This window comes from Pteropus medius, unplaced genomic scaffold (genome assembly GCF_902729225.1).
Source record: "Pteropus medius unplaced genomic scaffold, Ma_sr-lr_union100, whole genome shotgun sequence".
In the NCBI taxonomy this organism is placed as follows: Eukaryota; Metazoa; Chordata; class Mammalia; order Chiroptera; family Pteropodidae; genus Pteropus; species Pteropus medius.
This window is the reverse complement of record NW_024355205.1, coordinates 13912517-13931888: the sequence shown is the minus strand read 5'-3', so window position 1 is coordinate 13931888 and position 19372 is coordinate 13912517. Positions and strand designations below refer to the sequence as shown.

The 19372-nt window shown below is 38.9% G+C and overlaps 1 non-coding gene across 1 annotated transcript; it reads left to right on the top strand.

Moving 5' to 3' along the window:
• The first annotated feature begins 18992 nt into the window (after window positions 1-18992).
• On the top strand, window positions 18993-19099 carry LOC120599206 (U6 spliceosomal RNA). The gene has a single exon (XR_005651817.1). It is a non-coding gene; the product is annotated as a U6 spliceosomal RNA (small nuclear RNA).
• The last annotated feature ends 273 nt before the right edge of the window (window positions 19100-19372 follow it).

Below are 19372 nucleotides of genomic sequence, written 5' to 3'. Positions count from 1 at the left end.
CCTTTTCCAGAATAAGAAGAAAATTTCACCATTTCAATGTCGGGACTGGTAGCCGTTAGCAAGCTAATGTAGGGAGGGGAGAGAGCAAAGGAACATTAATGCTCCCATTCTGCATGTCAGTACTGTGCAGTGACTTGTGTATATGCCCTCTAAGCTTCCCAAGAAGTCTGTGTGGTAAGCACTATTATCTTCCATTTTAAGATGAGGAAACTAGGAATGAGAGAGGCAAAGTTAACTGTTCACGATTAAATAGCTAGGAAGTAGCAGAGTTGAGATGTTACATGAGTCTAGAATCATACTCCATCCAAGTACTCCCTTTTTGGGGCTACCCTAACATGTTTAATCCAACTTAAAGACTCTAAATTTTATCATATGGAAATGTTCCTGATTAGAAAATTTCTTTCAGGTCTTTGTCAGATGATTCTGACATCTGAGTTTTGTTGTCATTGGCATGTACTGATTTTTCTCATGTGAGTTGTGACTTCCCTGTTGTGTGTGTGTGTGTGTGTGTGGCTACCTTTTGAAAGCATGTTCTGGATATTATTGACAGTATGTTTTGAAACTGAGTTTTGTTTAAATCCTATGGAGAATGTTGATACTTTCACCTGTCGCAGTTGGGTTCAGGCCACAAGTTCCTACCAGCCTTCTATGTGGTATGGTTTTAATGTCCATTCTGTTTTTCCCGGCCCATCTGCACATGCACTACCCAACTGTGAGGACAACATGCAAATGCATATCACAGTGCCCAGTACACAGAGGTGCTCAAATATTACTGGCATTCTTCAGTGCCCATCGCCTACATCTACCTAATTTGGCTAAATCGTATGATTGAGTGTTGATTGGCTTTGAGGTCAGACTAGGAATTAGGTTAAATGAATGAGAAAACAGTAATTTAGCACCAGCATGGTGAAGAAGAGTGTACAGTCTGTGGATTCAGAGACTAAACTAAACTTGAGTAACGGTTTGGGTACTTAATAGCAACGTTCTTTGGGTGAATTACTCCAACTAAGTTTCTGTTTCATTGTCTGTAAAACAAGATAAATAGTACATTGCAGAATTTTTCTTAACATACCCAAATTATTTTATTTTATGTAATCAACATAAAATTATCAACATATAGATAGTTTATGTATTTGGGAGGTATAAATAACACAGCACATCTCGATCCAAACACTAAATTTTATCAAAGATACATGGTGTAGTTGAAAAGTAGATTTACATATGTACATTGCCCTAACCATTGTTAAAGTTTTTCAATAACTAAATCAAGTATCAAATTTTTTACTTAAATCAAATTTTTAAGTAAATATAATAAAATTAAATGTTCAATTCCTCTGTTGTATAGCCACATGTGGCTAGTGGCAACTGTGCTGGATAGCTCAGCTCTAAGGTAGAAGAAAACATCTGAGACTCACTCTGGCCTGGCGACGCCCTTGCTCGCAGACACCCACAGGAGGACTTGGACATACACGAGATGAGTGGTTGAGTGGATACTGGAGTTGTGCAGAACTGAATCTTAAGCACTGAGAAAAAAGAGATTAGAGAAAGGAGAGCCCACCAATGCAGATCCACAGAGAGTGGAAGTAACCCGTTGTCTCCCTCACTTTCCGACCACCAACCATAACCCCACCTGTAACTCAATACATACTTCTGCTTTCCTTCCTAACGTAACGAAGGAAGTATTCCTGGATCCTGTCAAAGTCCAGCCCCTCCACTTATGCTTTGAATTCCATCCCCACCATCCTCCTCACGTTGCGGGATATTTTTGAGGATTAAATAAAAATACACAAATTGAAATTAAAATACATAAAACTTCTAGTATAGTACCTGGCATAGCCTAAGTACTCAGTAAATATTTTTATTATTATACATTTAAGAAATCATGCATTTCAATAATAAAACTATTAAAAATAAAGAACAACAGCAATATTTTCAGTGCACATGCCAAAGGCCTACTTTTGTTTTATTTTATTTTGTTTTGCTCTGCTTTACAGGTATATTCTCATTAGTGAAAGATGCCAATAGGGTTATGATGGACCAAAACCTTTCTAATAGTAAACACAGCCAAATGGGTGGCCTCCCAGATTTCACATGATCTTGCCCCTCCTATCTCTCTAACCTCATTTCATACCTCTGCCCCTTCATTTACTGTTCTTGGGCCTTCTTAATGTCTTCCCAAATTCCTCAACCCCAGGACCTTTGCATCATCTGTTATCCCTTACCCTAAAATTTTTACATGGCTGGCGCTTTCTCATAATTTGGGTTTCAGAGCAAATGTGATCTGTCCAGAGAGGCCTCCTCTGATCTTTCCAGAGGCCTCACCCCTGCCCATTACACTCGGTCCTGATACCCTGACTAATTTCATTTGCAGCATTTATTACTATTTGAAATTATTTTAGCTATTTAGTTTCTTGATTGTTGTATATTTTCACCCAGGAAAATGTCAGCTCTATGAGGCAGGCATCTTTTTATTTCTATTGTGATCTTTCTAGAGTCTATAATAGTGTCTGGCACATAACAGGCTTTTAAATACTTGTTGAATGAATGAATAAACAAACTTCCATTTTGTTGTCTATAATTTCTTGAATTGTTTTACTCTACCAGAAGAAAATCTATAAATAGTGTTTGTTCATTTAATTGGACTTTTTAAAATTTTCGTCCCCCCTCAAACAAAGTCAATAATTCATTAACATACGTGAATAAATTTTACATTTGGATCGATTTCCACATTTAAAATCTTGATTTAGTATTTTTTTTTTCACATTTAAAATCTTGATTTAGTATTTTTACTATAGAAGAATCCAGTGAAAAGAGGAAGTCGTCAATTGTGCAACTTCTCTGACACGTGCAGATGGTGTGGATGTGTAGGCTCCTATGCAAGGCATTAGATTATGTAACAGTCACAGAATACCAGGAACAAGCCTGAGGTTGCATTCAGACAGGCTGACCTGTTCACGTGTGGTTAGTGCCATTGCTCCCTCAAAGGAACTTGACTGAGATCAGCTACCTCCCCTGTCTTCCCCATTTGACCCCAGATCCTTGGAGAACGAAAACTCGTTATATGGCCACTGAAGTTGGTGATATTTGTTAAACGATGTTATTGTGACAGTAAGTAACTGATACATATGTCTTGTAGCTCTTTCCAGAGTTGCACATAAAGACCTACCTCATTTGTTTTAACTACTATAAAATAGTCCATTGTATGTAAGTATCCTAATTTATTTAATTCATTTTCTTTTGAAGGCACTTATGTCTTTTCTTGGCTTTTGTTAGTCGAAAAACACTGCCTCCAGTCTCTTCTAAAATAATGCATCTTTTTGAAAAAATGTTATAGGAATTTGATATGAACTTCTACATTTTATTAACTTTAGCTTATATTGTTGTACCTTCAAATTATACAAAATAGTGACTATTACCGTTATTATCTATGTTTAGATATATAGAACTTTCTCCTCCTCCTCCTCCCCCGCCCCCGCCACCTCCTCATTCCTTTTTTTACTTTTAAATACAAGAAGTTATATCCTCAAGGTTAGACTTAATCTGCTCAGCACGTCTGGCCCAGCAAATTTTTATAAGAACCAGGATCCCAAGTCTTTAGTTCCAAGATGGTGATAGTGTGAAGGCTCAGGGGAAGTCGATGGTAGAAATCAGTGGCCACCAATATTGCATCTGTCTTCATAAGGTTCTTGTCTATTTGGTGTTAGGCATATACAATGGAAAGAGTGAGGGCTTTAGAGTTCACCCAGATTTGGTTTGAATTAGGGTTTAGGGTTTCACCCTTTGAATACTGTGTGCATTTGGGCATGTTCTACAAATCATGGGCCTCGGTTTCCTCACCAGTGAAACTTCATCAAGAAGATGGTGATACAGACATTCATCATTTTGTGAAATCTAGTTCACTTCTCATTATCTATTGTGGTCTGGGAACAAACAAAAACATGGCAACTCAAACATCAGGGATGAGAAAGCAAACTGATGTGACTAGAGCACCACAAACTTGAACCGAAAAGCTCCACATGCCTCTTATTGGCTGGGTGACCTTGAGTGAGGTCAGTTAATCTTGCTGTCCTTTTTTCCTCTTATAATGGAAATAATGGATCCTACCTTGCAGGACCGATGTGAGGATTAGAGGCACCGTGTGTGAAGTACCTAGCACAGTGCCTGGCACATGGTGGGTGCTCGATAGTGGTACTTAGTTCTTTCATTTGTGTAACTTTCATAATCATAAATGAGTGGTTGTTACTTTCCCTCACTGTTTTCTCCTACGGTATTTTTTTTCTAATTTAAAGAGCACGTTCTCCACATGTCACATCTTTGATAATGCTCTGTGGCTTAATATCAATGATATTTTGTAAGTTCTGTCAGCTAGGCTGCAGTCATAGTGCAATTGTCCTGCCCGTTCATGGTGAACTTGGAGACATGAAGGGACAACTAGAATCTCTCAATGCTTCATTTCAGAGACCATTTAAAGACCATTTGAAGAAGGACTAGGATTCCCACTTACTGTCTGAAAACTAGTTGTTTTCACTAGTGCCATTATTATTACCATCAGATACACTAAGCATTTATTAAGCACCTCACCAATGAAGGAAACTGGGCTAAGACCCAGAAATGCAAAGCCCTTCAGGGTCTTATATATCACTAGGGAAATAAGGCACAGACACAAAACATAATTAACTGTACAAGGTAGTCTGTGGCTGGTGCCAAGAAATAATACAGACACTGTATAAATGCTTCAAGAGACAAAGAAAAGAGAGATGGCTGGGAAGGTGAGAATTCAGACAGCCTCACAAAGAAAATCAGCATGAAGCTTTTAAATGAGAATAGGATTAAGGGAAGAAGCAGGAGGGTGGTATCTTGCCTGTCACAGGAAATGGTTGAAAAAATGGAGCAATGGGGAAATCCCCAAAGAGTGTAAAAAATATATAGGTTATGTCTTTAGATTGAAGCTTCAGGTAAAAGGAAGAAGTAGTGTGGTAAATAAGAGAGGTGAGAGAATTAGGTGCAGGCTAGATCATGACCTTAAGGTTGCATTTTATGTCCCTCCTTATTTTAATTCATAAGTTAATGATGTGAATGCTCTTGGATGATTGCCATTTAGGTCACTGAGAATAGGAGGGAAATGTCTTCTTCATGGATGATTTGATCTGATTGTTCAGAACTAGAAGTCTCAAAAGACAGTTTGTCCTGCTATCTGACTATTACTGGAAACAATGGCATAATTATCAGCCACTCAAAAATGGAGATCATTATTTCTGGCAGATGTCCTTTAAATGTAATTGGTTCAGTTTGATAACCCAAAGAAGCAGGTCAGTTCGTTTGGTTACAAAAAGCTTTATTGAGACATTTCCGTGATCATGGTGAGCAGTTGGCAACACCTGCTTTGAAGATCGCACAAGCCTGTATCATCCTGGCCATACGATGTATGACTTTTAAGATATAAGCAATTATTTGTTTCTGTAGTAGATCCAGGTCATTTCTTAAGACAAGCCTGCCTGATGCTGAGAAAGGGAGCCCATCAATCTAAGCAAGTCTCACTTCATTTAAGGTCCCACAGTGTCCATCAAGGATGAACCTCACTTTTTCAGTGAGACTTGCGATCTGGACCAATCTATTGAAAATTGCAGCCTACCCCTCTTCCCTCCATGACCCTACACTCTAGTTTCTTTTTCTTGTTTCTTTCTATAGATTTTGTCACCTTCTAACATGTTTATTACTAAATGTATTGTTCATTGTATGCCTTACCTGGCTGGAATGAATGATTCGGAAGAGTAGGGATTTTAGTCTGCTCTGTTTATTACTGTATCATGGGAGTCTAGAACAGTGCCTGAAATCCGAAAATGTCAAGTATTTGAAGAATCGTTACTTGGATGTGAGATCTCAGCAACAGGAAGCCTGGAGTGTTGTGAAGGGGACTCATACACACTCCGGGGATCAGTTCTACATTTGAATCTGAGCTTCATTATTTTTTATTCTTGGAATCTGTGACTTTATACTATGGAAAGGAGAATCATTAAGGTTAAAAAAATTTAAATATTAGTCGAGATGTGACACATGCATGGCAATGTGTCATTGGATGTATCTAATGATACCAGGGCAGGTCTTTTCACTTGCTAAATATCCAGAATGGAGTTTTGATTTATAAAAGCCAACAGAGGAGGACACAGGTATATTCTTTTATCTCTCATTTATGAATACTCACTCTGCCTATTGCTCTTAACCACTGGAGTTTGGGATTGAGATTGTATATATAGCTGGCCCTCCGTATCCACGGGTTCTGCAGTCATGGGTTCAACCAACTGCAAATTGGAAATATACAGGAAAGAAGGTAACGTTGTTGCTGATGTATACTATGTAGTTAGGCCTACAATGGTTGTGTCTGTGCTGAGATGTACAGACTTTTTTTCTTGTCATTAGCCCTTAAACAATACAATATAACAACGATTTACATTGTAGTAGGTATTATAAATAATCTAGAGATGATTTAAAATATACAGAAGAAAGTACGTAGGTTATATGCCAATACTATGCCATTGTATTTATAGAGGACTGGAGCATCTGTAGATTTTGGAATCTGAGGGATACCATGTATACTGAGGGATGACTATATTGGCAAAATAATCAAATTAGACACACCAGTTCATTTATAGGATTTCAACTTTTATAAAGAATTCCTTATCCACCATCATTAAATAAATTCACATTAAGCCCACTGCATGTTTCTCTCAGGCCCTTCAAGGGCACTAGTAAATCATATTGCAACTTTATCAGCCTCATGACACTACAAAGAGAGGCTAATGATGACAAATAAGTTACGTGAAGACAAAATTTTCCACTATGAGTTGTCTTCTGAGTGTGAATGCCATATATGTTGGTGAGAATTGCATTATATTTTGTTATTCAGTTGCTGAATTTAAACTCTAAGGGTCATTTTCAGCATCTTCTCCATATGGGAAAAACATTCTATAAACCTTTTATCTGGTATGGCTCTCAATCTAGCTTGTGTGGACAGTACTATGCTAAGCAGAAATCTGAGGATGCCTTGTTCTATCACATTGTCAGATTGCTAGCTGGGGTATAGAAAGAGTAGAAGCATATTATCTACTTATTCTCTGCCTTAAGTGTTTTGGAAAACTCCTAATTTCACAAGAAGTATCCAAGTTCATCATTATTGCCAGATACATCTAGCAAATGCTTTGTTATGCTAAGTAAGTTATAAACCAGAAATAAGGGGCACCTGGCACCTTGAAATCCAACTAACCTAATACTAGTGGATTAATTTGTATTATTCTTTTTTTAATCTCATATAGAAATTTGTTCTTTAAAAAGCTTACAGCTCAGTGAGTTTTGATGACCTGAATACACCTGTGTAACAACACCCACATCCAGGAACAGAACTTTGTCAGAAGCTCAAGAACACCCGCTGTGACCCTGTCCAGTCACTACCCATCCCCCAAGGGTAATCACTGTCTTGACTAGTAACAGTGTAGATTTGTTCTTCCTGCTTTTTTGGTCTTCATAAAGAACAAAATAATTCATAGAATCGTATATTACATATTCTTTGGTGTTGGCTTCTTTCAGTTTTTTTATATTGATAATATACATTTTTCCTTTGGATTTACTTATAGATTGTTCATTCTCATTGCCGTATAGAAGTTCACTGTGTGAATATTATCACAATTTCTTTATCATATCAACTCTTGATGGGAATTTGAAAAGTTTCTAGTATAAGGCTATTGCAAATAATACTGCCATGAACATTCTAGTGTATGGACTTATGGTGGAAATATGTAGGCATTTCTGTTAGATATATACCTAAGAGTGGAATTTCAAGTTCTAATTCTCTTCTATAAGTGAACTGTTTACTCTCCAGAAAGGAAAACGTACATATGCATCGAGGAGAAAAGAACGTGTGATGGCAGTAGAATCCAGTGATAGCCATAAACTCTTGATGATTTAGTAAGAGAACTATGAAGCAGCTTCCATCATGCCTTCCACTTCTGGTGCCATGACAAATGCAGTTACATGTCCTCAACACCTTTCCTATCTCTCTCATAGAGGGTGGAGTGAGGCATAAATATTCCCATCACCACACACATACACACACAGAGAAAAATCCAGAGAATTTTAGTCTTCAAAACCAAAGCATCTAAGTGGTAAGTTAAACCATTGTTTCTCATTCCAAAATATTATCCTATTTGTATCTGCCAAGGAGGGCAGGGAACCTTAATTAAAATTCACACTTGCATATCACCTTCCATCTGCAAAGTACTTCATAGACGTTAACTAATTAATCCTCTACCTCTCTCCTCCTGCTCTCCCACCCTTCCTCCCCACTATGAAGCAGGTGGCATCTCCATATTATGTCACTCATTTGCAAAAAGATAAACACAAGAACAGGTTATGCCATTTCCTTGATGAGGTCCAGGAGTGTAAAATAAATACTTTGCTGCCTGGGGCCTTTGTGAAATAAAATTACCACATACTTTAAGCCTAGAGATCTAAATTGCATATAAATAAAGCCTCAGAAGAATTTTTGTCACATATGACAGGAAAGATGGATTTATTGTTGGGTTTGTTTACTAAACTGTCACAGTGGTGGCTCATGAATATCAATGATGCAATAGCTCCTGGGAAAGCTGTGTGAGAACCCTAAGCAGGAAAAATCAGTAAATGTTTCCAAACATGGGACCAAGAAAGACTATTAAGGTGTTTACTGGGGATTTTTTTCCCAGTCCGAAGGGAAAATTTTCTTAATCAGTTAAAAAAGAGAGCATGGGTGAAATAACACTTAAATTTGTAAATATAAAGAAAGCAAAATGTTACCTGTTTCTTCACATGTTTGTGATTAGAAATGAGCATTTTATTATTTTTTTCTCTTTTTAAAAAAATAACAATATTCCATGTAAGTTCTAGTCTATATCCAGATGTTAACCACTAACGGTTTGTTATTATTTTCTAAGAGGAAAAAGCCTAGGTTTGTGAAAATTTTCTGTCATTTTATATTTGTGATATATAAAAATAGAGAAATCTACTTTAATTTTAGATACAACCTACATTTGTAAAACCAGGAGCCAGGAAAGTAATCAGAACTAGTGATTACGCCAGACAAAAAAGAAATCTTCCCGAGGCTACATTCTGCTCTGGTTCTATGCATGCAGCTTGTTCTGGTTTCCCCAGATTTTGTGCATATTGAGGACACTGTGGGCTCCTTAGGGCATTGAATAGAAAAAAAAATAAGTAGGGGAAATAAATGGTTATTAGTCTTGATTAGTTTGTTCAAAAAGAAATTAAGATGCTTAATACTTGATTTTTTTTCCCTATCCATTTAAGCACTGCTAGGGTAAAAGCCCCTTATCAGAAGCTACTAAAAAAGAATAAAACAAAATTGCCCTCAAGGAATTTTTGTCGTGGCAGGGATAAATCAAGTAGGCGTATGTCTAAATTATGAGATAGACCAAGGAAATAGTCTTCTATTTCTACTTCAGTCTTCTAATAGTAGACTGAATTGCACAGAAAATCCTCACCCTTGTCCCCCTACAATACACAGAAATGTCCCCAAATACTAACACATTAAACAAAAATACAGAAACCAAAGTTATATTAAAATTCCAGAAATGAAGAGAGGGGACTCAACGCTGGAATGATAAGTGGGAGTTGAAGCTACAGTCACAAAGAGGGTCATCTACCTTAGGGCCAGGACTTTTAAGACTAATTTGAGCTACCGCTAAAGGAGGTATGAGAGGACCAGTAGTAGTGAAATGGGCAGAGCAGACAAGGCTCAACTGTGAGCACGCCATGCGCAGGGGCACAGCAGCTCTGGAATGAGGGGCTGTCGTCCAATTTTGGCTGCCAGCAAAAATGGGTGATGAAGTCTGAGAGGCCATTAGGTTTGACAGTTAGGAAGTCTTAAGTGATGCTTGGGAGAGTGGTTTCAGTGTGTGGTGTGAGGCAGGATACACTTGAAAATGGTGTGGGCTGTGAAGGAGTAGAGGTAACGAAGGTAGAGTAGGTGGAGAAGGTAGGGAAACAGGCAGAAAAATAAAGGGGAAGCCAGACCACTGAAGAGTTTCATTCGTTGGTGGTAGTTTTGTTGTTTTTGCATGAAAGAGATCTTTATATGTTTGTGGGAAAGAAGTCATAGAGAGAGAAAGAGGCATTGAAATACAAATGGCAGTAATAGATATAGCAAAAACCAGGAGAGGTAGGAAAAATTGCACTCAAAATAGGTGGAGGAGTTGACATTGGGCATTACTAGTTGCTGACGAGAAGTCTGCTGTCAGTTTGATGTCTTTCCTTTGTAGGCCACCTACTTTTCATCTTTCTGGCAGTATGCTAATTCTTTGTTTTTATGTAACAAACTATTCTAAAAGGTAGTACCTTAAAGCAATAAACATTTGCTGTCTCACACAGTTTCTATGGTCAGGTGTCTGGGAGTAGCTTAGCTTAGTGGTTCTGCCTCAGGGTCTTCATGAGGTAGCAGTCACTGTGTTGGCTGGAACTGAAGGCTTGCCTGGGGCTGAAGGACCCCCTCCGAGGTGGCTCACTCCAACACCAGGTAAGTTAGTGCTGGCCGTAGGCAGGAGGTTTGGGAACTCAATGTGGACCTCTTCAGAGGGCTACCTAGGTGCCCTTACAACATGGCAGCTGTCCCTCAGATCAGGTGATTCAGGTGTGGTGGGAGAGAGGACAAAGCAGAAGAACAAAAAGATGATCACAAATCTTTTAATGACCTAGACTTGGAAGTCACACACTTTCAGGTTTACCACATGCTGTTGATTAGAAGTGAGTCCCTATGTAGAGCCCATGTTCAAGGAAAAGGAATTGCCCTCTACCTTTGAGGAGAGGAGTATAAAAAAAATTATGGACATCTTTTTAAACTACCTCTGTTAGCATGGATACAGTTAAGAAGTTTGGAGACTCTCACATTGGAGATGATTGATATACTTAATGATCAGAGATTCATTAGGTGTGAAATACTAAAGTACATACATACGATGTCATGTTATTCTGCTATACATGCCTAAAAAGGTCTATGTAATTCTGAGCATATTATCACTAAATTGTATCTGCTGTGGTATCTAAGATAGTACAGTGCTTACATTAATAATGGAATGGATGAACAGGGTGGTGGGGAGTGATGCATCCATGGCTCCATTTGTTACTTCTTTTCCTTGCAGATCTCTTCAATGAGTGTGTGCTCTTTTTTCGTGTGTATATCACACGAGAAACAATACTGAGTCACAGAGTTTCTGTCCAGCTAGTCAGAGCAGGGCAGCCCTGTATGAGCAGAAATAGCCAGATTTGAGGTGATGCTTCTAACACAGACACATTAGAAAGAGAAGAATTTGCCCCCAGTTTTGTTTCCATTTTCCTTCAGTGAGCTTGGAAGGAAGGAGGAATTAATGAGGCCCATTGTGTATGCACGGGCAAGCACAGTTTGTGTGGAGCCAAGGCTAGCAGAAGCTGAAAAAGCATATCTGGCACAGCAAAGTAATTAGACTTTGCATTTCTCAAATTTTGTGTAAGGAAAAAATGTCTTTAGTGGAAAGTGTCTTTAGAGTCATTCCACAGACTGACTCTCTCAGCCTAATCCCCGGCTTGGTCTTTTGTTGACCACATTTAAAATAAAGGTGAACATCACTGGAGTCATGGTTTAGGTTGTTTGTATGCTCTGCAAAAAAAAAAAAAAGAGAGAAATGACTATTGAGGAAAAACATGGCTGGAGCTATGTTCTTAACTAGGATTAAAATTTGGCAAGATATGTGTCCAGGTCGAAAGCAGGAACCAGGACAGTAATGAAATCATCTATTTCCATTCCTCTCAAATAACTGGAAATACATAGAAAACAGTGAGCACGTCTTCCATATATTGGCTAATACCTGGCCTCTGGAGCCGGACAGCCTGGATTCAGTTCAGACTCTGCCACTTACTATCTGTATAAATGAACTTCATATTTCTGTCTGTTTCCCAAATGGTAAAATGGGGAAAATAGCAGTACCTACTTCATTGGGCTCTTTTGAAGAAGAAATAAATAAATTTCTGTAAGTCACGAAAAGCAGTGATTAGTGTATTATCAACGCTATAAAGCTATTTTTATGATGATTATTAATCATTACCTTGTGTTGTGCACAGAGTAGGTGTTGAATAAATATGTGCTATTTGAACGAACACCAAGATTAGAAATTAGAGCAGGATCTGTGAGGATAGGTTACTTTTTCATCCCTACCCTGCTCCCCATTTCAGCATTAGTTACTCTACTCCCCATGCTCTGGTAATAGTTGTGATACTCTGTTATAGTACTCCTCACACTTTCACAGTTGTCATCCATATTGTCTCTCTCAGTTGAATTGCCAGCATATTAAGGGTACAGTGCGTGTCTTATTTATCTCTTTATCACCAGTGTCTATCTTAGTGCCTGGCATATAACAGGGGTGCATAATGAATATTTGTGAAAAGAGTGATTGATTAATTAAAATTAACTCTAAATGTTTATTAAGCACCTGCTATGTGCCAGCCGCTTTGCTAAGTACGGGAATACGGCAGTGAATTAGAGCAGCCGGTGTCCTCGCTCTAATGGAGTTCACAATCTAGCAAAGCTACTTCCGGATTCCTGGATCCTTCCAAGACACTGATAAAAAGGAAAGGAAGGCAGGGCATAATGTTTGCTGATTCCTGCTCCACATTAGCATGCATTAGACCGCAGGTATCAGGAAACCCAGCTAACAGTGGCTTAAACCTTAAGGATACATGCTGTTCAAGCAATAAAAAGTCTGGAATTAGATGGTTCTGAAATGGCTCATTGGTTTCCTGAGGTCAGGGTGATAGGTAAGTGTATCAGCAGTTCTGTAGGCCTTCTCTTCAAAGTAACATGATGGCTACCAAAGCTTCAAGCACCGTCTCCTCACATCATAATCTCCAAGGACAGGAAGCACAAGGGGTTTCCATGTACCTCTCTTCTTTTAACAGGGAGAGAGTATCTTTCCCCAAACCTCTCCAGTAGATCTTCTCTTATATATTATTATCCAAGATAAGGGTCATATAGCATCCTTACTTCAAAGGAAGCTGGGGAATTGAGTTTCTGGTTTGTGCAGCTTCTGTAAGGAGAAATACTAGAGGAAAAGGAGGTATGTGATGGCATTTTGGTGGTCAACCAACAGTATCAGCTCCTCTCTAACCACCCCTGCTCTCTTCCTTTCCCTTGACCTTGAGCACAAGAAAGTGTGAGCAGGCATTGTTTGATACTCTGTGCCCTAACCCCATCCTGTCCTCCACCTATAAAATGAAAAGATAGAGTGAATGGTCCTTAAGGATTCATCCAGCTTTACTTTTCTAGAATCAGTTAATCCATGACCATGGACATCAAGGCCTGATCACAACTAGCTTGCACTTCTGTATGTAATTACTATGTGCCAGGTACCATGTGTATTCTGCTGCAGTAAGATAGACTATTTGGAATAAATAGAGATAATTACCGTAAGCAAGTTGCTCTGAGGATTAAATGAGATATTTAGTATAATTTGCATTTTACTTATTTCAAGTCTATTAAGTTTCAGGAAGGGTTTGAGGTGAATGTTCTTTGTAAGCTGTTGTTATTATTACTTCTTTTTTTTTTAAACCAGCTTTATTGAAATATAATTGATATACAAAGAACCGTACATATTTAAGGTGTACAGTTTGACACCCATGATACCAGCACCACAAATCCAACACACTTTAGAGTTTCCTTATGTTCCTTTTTCCCCTCTGTAGTAAGAACACTTAACATGAAACCTACCCTCTTAACAAATTTTGAAGTGTATGTTACTATATTGTCAACCAGAGGCACCACGTTGTACAGCAGATCTCTAGAACTTATTTATCCAGCACAACAAAAACTTCCATTGAATAACAATTCCTCATTTCCGCCATGACCCCAGCCCTTGACAACTGCCAGTCTGCTCTCTGTTTCTATGAGTTTGACTATTTTAGATACTAAGGAAGTGGAACTATGTAGTATTTGTCCTTCTGTGATTGGCTTATTTTACTTATCCACGTCCTTTGAGTTCATCCATGTTGTTGCAAATGGCAAGATTTACTTTTTAAAAACATTCCATCATATGTTTAAACCACATTTTCTTTGTTCATTCATCTGAACCCCTGAAACTCAATAGCAAAAAAAATAATAATAATCTGGTTAAAAATTGGACAAAGAATTTGAATACACATTTTTCTAAGGAAGACATACAAATGGCCAACAGGTATATAAAAAGATGCTCAACAGGAAATGCAAATCAAAACTGCAAGATATCACCTCATACCTAGTAGGAAGGTTATTATTTAAAAAAAAAAAAAAAGATAAGTGTCAGCAAGGTTGTGGAGAAAAGGGAACCCTTGTACACTATTGTTAAGAATGCAAATTTCAGCCACCATAGAAAACACTGTGAAGATTCCTCAAAAAATGAAAAATATAACCACCATATGATCCAGCAATCCCACCTCTAGGTATATACCCAAAAGAATTGAAATTGGGATCTTGAAGAGATATCTGCACTCCCATGTTCATTGCAGCACTATTCACAATAGCTAAGATACGAATAACTCAGTGTCTTATCAACAGATGAATAAGTATTATTATCTCTTTACACAACTCTGCTATCAAAACAATGATATCAAAGGAACAGAACATTCAAAACAAGCCCCAGATACTTCTCCCAGCACCTACAGTGACAGATGCTGGCTCTCCTGGGGAGATTTTGCCATCGGAACTGTCAGTTTTCTGACTATAGGTGCTAGCATGTGAGCTCTTGTTTTCATGTCCCCTTGTACTTCCGGGATCTTCAAGATGATTAAAATGCAACCTTAGAAAAGCAAATGAAGAACTTTGCCTTAGGCACCTCACAATTTCAAGGTTCATTCACAACAGAAGGTACATTATTTCAGACATTATGCATGTAAATGTAGTCTTGATCTTGCTAAATATTTGAAACATGCTAATAAGAAGGCTGTGTTTATGTTCAGTTATGCTTACGGAAATGCCACCCTTTGCATGATGTCATCTCCCCAGACTGAATGTGTTCTGCTCCTCACACTAAAATAGGTGTGAGTTTCTCTTGTACCAGGATCAAATCCTTGGAGATATTGGAGGAGAGGTGAGAGTGTAATAGTTTCCTAAAATCTAACTCAATTTCTTTAAGAGCCCAGCTTATTGAATCATATCACCCAGCAGGAGGTAGAGACAGCTAAGCCAAAGAGAAGAGCAGATGAGTCCTGTTTGCATGATAAGAACCTCCTAAGATCCCATCTTACCTGATGGGATCTGACAGCCCAGCCTGAAAGCTTCAGCTGGAATGTAATAGAGAACCAAAAGCTGGTAAAAATGCTCCACATGTGAGGTCACCTAAAGTAACCCTGCAATATTCTAAGCGATTTAATCAGCACTGGTATCCAAATAGTAATACTAGAATTTTCCTCACATCCATGCACATTACTGCATGGAATTTCTTTAACCTTTTGCAGTTTTTTAAGAGAAACTGTGCTTGGAGAATAGTAGTGCAGGCTTTGGGGTCACACAGACCTGGGCTTGGATCCCTTCAGCACCTCCTCACATAGTGATATTTACTTCTTTGTACAGTTTTCTCATCTGTAAATGAGAAGAATACCTGCTTTACCAGCTTACCTTGAGGAGTAAGGGAAATATTCCCTTGAGCAGATCTAGCAGAGAATCTGCTATCAATAATAGCTCCTGTCCTTTCACCAGGACTGGAGGAGCTTTGAACCCTTTCTTGGCTGTGCTCACTTTCCAGGTACAATGGAAATATTAATGGCTAAAATAATTAATTTGGGGAAAATCTAATGAACACTCCAGTTATTTTATTGGGCCTTAAACTAGGAGGATAGAGTCTGTTTATGCCACATGATAGAAAGTAAAGAGTGGCTGGGACCCAGGGTTACCAGAAAGGTATTTGCAAAAGGAATTGAATACTGAGAAGGCAAATGGCACATTTATTATATGAGCAGTAAGGGCTTATGTGCCAGGTACAATGGAATGAGGTTTTTGTGGCCCGGATGTCAGTTTACCTCCTGGACAATGCACAGGATGTGTGCCAGGAGTATGTCCTTCGTGGGGCCATCCATTTCTAGGATAATTATCTGTCTTGCAGAAAATTCTAAGGAGCTATCATGTAAAATGATCCATGATGAGCATGACCAACTCCTGTCAGTTCTTAGCCTTGAATTATATATACCCAATTACTGTTGATTTATTAGTAATAGAAATTCTGTTCATTCTTTCTATTCTTATCTCCTGCATCCCTTTGGTAAGTTCATACTGTAATTTATGAGACCTCCTATTGTCTTATAAACAAAACCTAAGCTACTTTATGTATGAGGTCTTCCCTTACCAGGTCCTTGCTCTTCTCTTGAGCCACCGTCATTGATACCCCAGATACTTGATAGCTGCCAGTCACGCCAACTATTTGAAGGGCCTTAAGGATGCTGTGTTATCTCCCATCTGCATGTCTTTGAATATGTTCTACCTTTATTTAGCCAGAGTTGACCTTTCCTGCTTTGTCTGTCTGGCTAAATCCTCTTGCTGTTATCCTCAAATATGTAAAGGTCCCTCCTCTAGGATTCTTTCTCCTTCTTTATTGACATGTCACGCTAGCTTATAGCTGCCTCAGGATTTATTCTATGAATTATAGATTTTCATTTCACCCTAGACTCTGAGGTCCTTAGTGTCAGGAACTGAGACTTCAATTCCCTCTCTCTACTGTTTAGTTCGGTTCCTGGCCTATGGCAGCTTGTCAGTAAATGTGAAAGGAAGAAAGGAAAGAAAGAAGAAGGAAAACATCCCCATTTGTCTTTCAAAAGCCTACATTCTGCTAAGGGAATCCCAAGTCATTCTCTTGCCCATCTTTAGCTAAAAGGCAATAAGCCTGAATTCTTGCTCAGTGAAAGCCCTCTAGTAGAGAATATTTTGGATATCAAAGTTGATTTTATGAGACAAGATCTATGTTTAAAGATGAACCCAAGTTTCTGATATTGGACTCATGGAATCTTTGAGAAAGAAAGAAATTAGGGAGAAATGATATAGCATAGGCATTAAGAACACCAGTCATGGAGCCAGACTGCCTTGGTTCAAATCCCAGTTCTGCCACTTACAAGCTTTATGAACTTGGGCCAGTTGCTTAATAGCTCAGTTTCTTCAGCTATAAAATAGGGATAACCAGAGGAGGGAAAGCAATTAAGAGAATCGTTTTGTAAACTATATAAATGTCTAACCAATGTACTGTATACTTGAAACTAATAAAATCAAATTAAAAAAAAAAAAAGCACTTCATAGATGTTGTGAGGATCAAACGATTCGATGAATGTAAAGTGCTTAGAAAAGAGCCTGGCCCATGGAAAGTACTATTAAATGTTCTCATTCACAATTGTCTAGACCAGAATTTTCCTAAATATTTACCTTCAGTCTTTTTGTTTCACCCAATTTTACAACACATATAAAAGCATGGCTGCTTTGCTGAGATGGGAGTGAGTGGCTGGGGTGAAGCCCAGAGCTCCTCCCTTCCTCAGAGCTCTGGAGCTACAGGAGCCTAGTGGAGAAGCTCTGATCACATTCCTAAGCTCCTCATTTTCCAGAAGGAAGATTGACACCCAGCCTTGGCCTGAATTGCCCAAGGTTCCACAGGAGCACTCCCTCCACTGTGCAGCAGGGACCCTCCGGTCACTTGGTCCTTATCTCAGAGGGGTTCTCCCTCCATCTTGAGGCCCACAAAGGACTCAGAATCAGGACAGCAGGCACTGGGATCCCCTTCTCCTCCTACAGTCATTCTGAGTAGCTCCTCAAAAATTGTGTTCAATGGTATGACTGCATCTCATTGTATTTTGCCCAATGAAAGATCGTGTTGCTGCAGAATCCATCTTGGAGTCAGAAGAATGAAGATATGATTTTACTGTGCAATTCGTTCTGCCCTTTTTGGTAAAATTAGAACTAGAATTCAGTCTTTCTTTTGCCAAATATCTGAAGAATTTCCCTACCTTAATTCATCACCAAGCATATTTTTTCCCTCCTAATTTGCTATTATTTGAGTACCATGTTGCCCCAGACAGCTATCGCCATCGTGTATACATCTGCACTGTGTAATTAAATCAAAGATTTTATCTTATTATATAAATAGACACACGTGCAAACCAACCCACCCTTTCCTGTAGTCACAGTTGCTCACTTGGTTGACTCAGCAGAAATGCCCTGAGCAGGTTAGCATCCTCATTCAACTTAAAAGCTCCTTTGCTAGTAACTGAAGTCCACTTAGTTAATTATATAAAATAATATATCTTCATTTTCTAGAGCATAGCCCTCTGACTGAGCAGTACATTGTGGCACTGTATAGGCTATTTTCTAAAGAGACAAGAGAGTTATCTTTGTATGGCTGGGTCCAGAGAACCATAATCAGCATAGTTGTAGGGTAGAGGCACTTCCAGCTTTCTTGTTTCATCTGAGATCGCATGGGCTAGTCCCAGAAAACCAGTCTTTCCCATTAGTTTTGCTAGACTTTAACCAAAAGAGAGGCCTTGAAACAGCACATGTGTACACACACCCATACACACACTTATAATTCCTTGCAATATGTACTTCTCATTACCCTTAAGTGACTTTACTTGTTTCATTTGTACGTTGTTGCTTTTATCAAGGTGCTAGAGGAAACTTGAATCTGTTCAGTTATTCTTTCAACACACATTGATTGAGTACCTAGTGGTGGTGACTGCTGTCTCCAGGCTGTATTTTACTTTCACAACCATCCTCTAAAGTCAGCACTATTATCCCCATTTTATAGATGAATCAACTTGGAAAGCTCAAGTAACTTGCGCAAAGCCAAGCAGCTAGTTATGGCAGAACTGGTGTTTGAGCCCAGGTAAGTGAGACACCAAGTCATCATGCTGAACTACCACATGACATGCCTAAACCCGATAGGACTTACTCAGGGTGATAAAGAATAAAAATACTACGTGCGCTCTCTTCGGCAGCACATGGACTAAAGCTGGAACGATACAGAGAAGATTAGCATAGCCCCTGCGTAAGAACGACGTGCAGATTCGTGAAGCGTTCCATGTTTTTAGAGCCAGAAGAGAGAAAGCATAACTAGGGGATCGTTCTGTTACCGGCCAGTGGGGTCCTCTCCTGGCGCGTCGTCCACGTTCTTGATGTCTTAAACAAAGAACTGAGAAGACACCGAAATATAGTAGAAAAGAAAAGTTTTATTAGAAAGAAAAGTACACTTCCAGAAGTGGAAGCGGGCCTGAGCAAGAGCAGCATGGCTCAAAAGGCCTGGTAACAAAGACTTCGGGGTTGTTATTCCTTTTTGCTGTGGGTGGTTACTTTGAGTGGGCT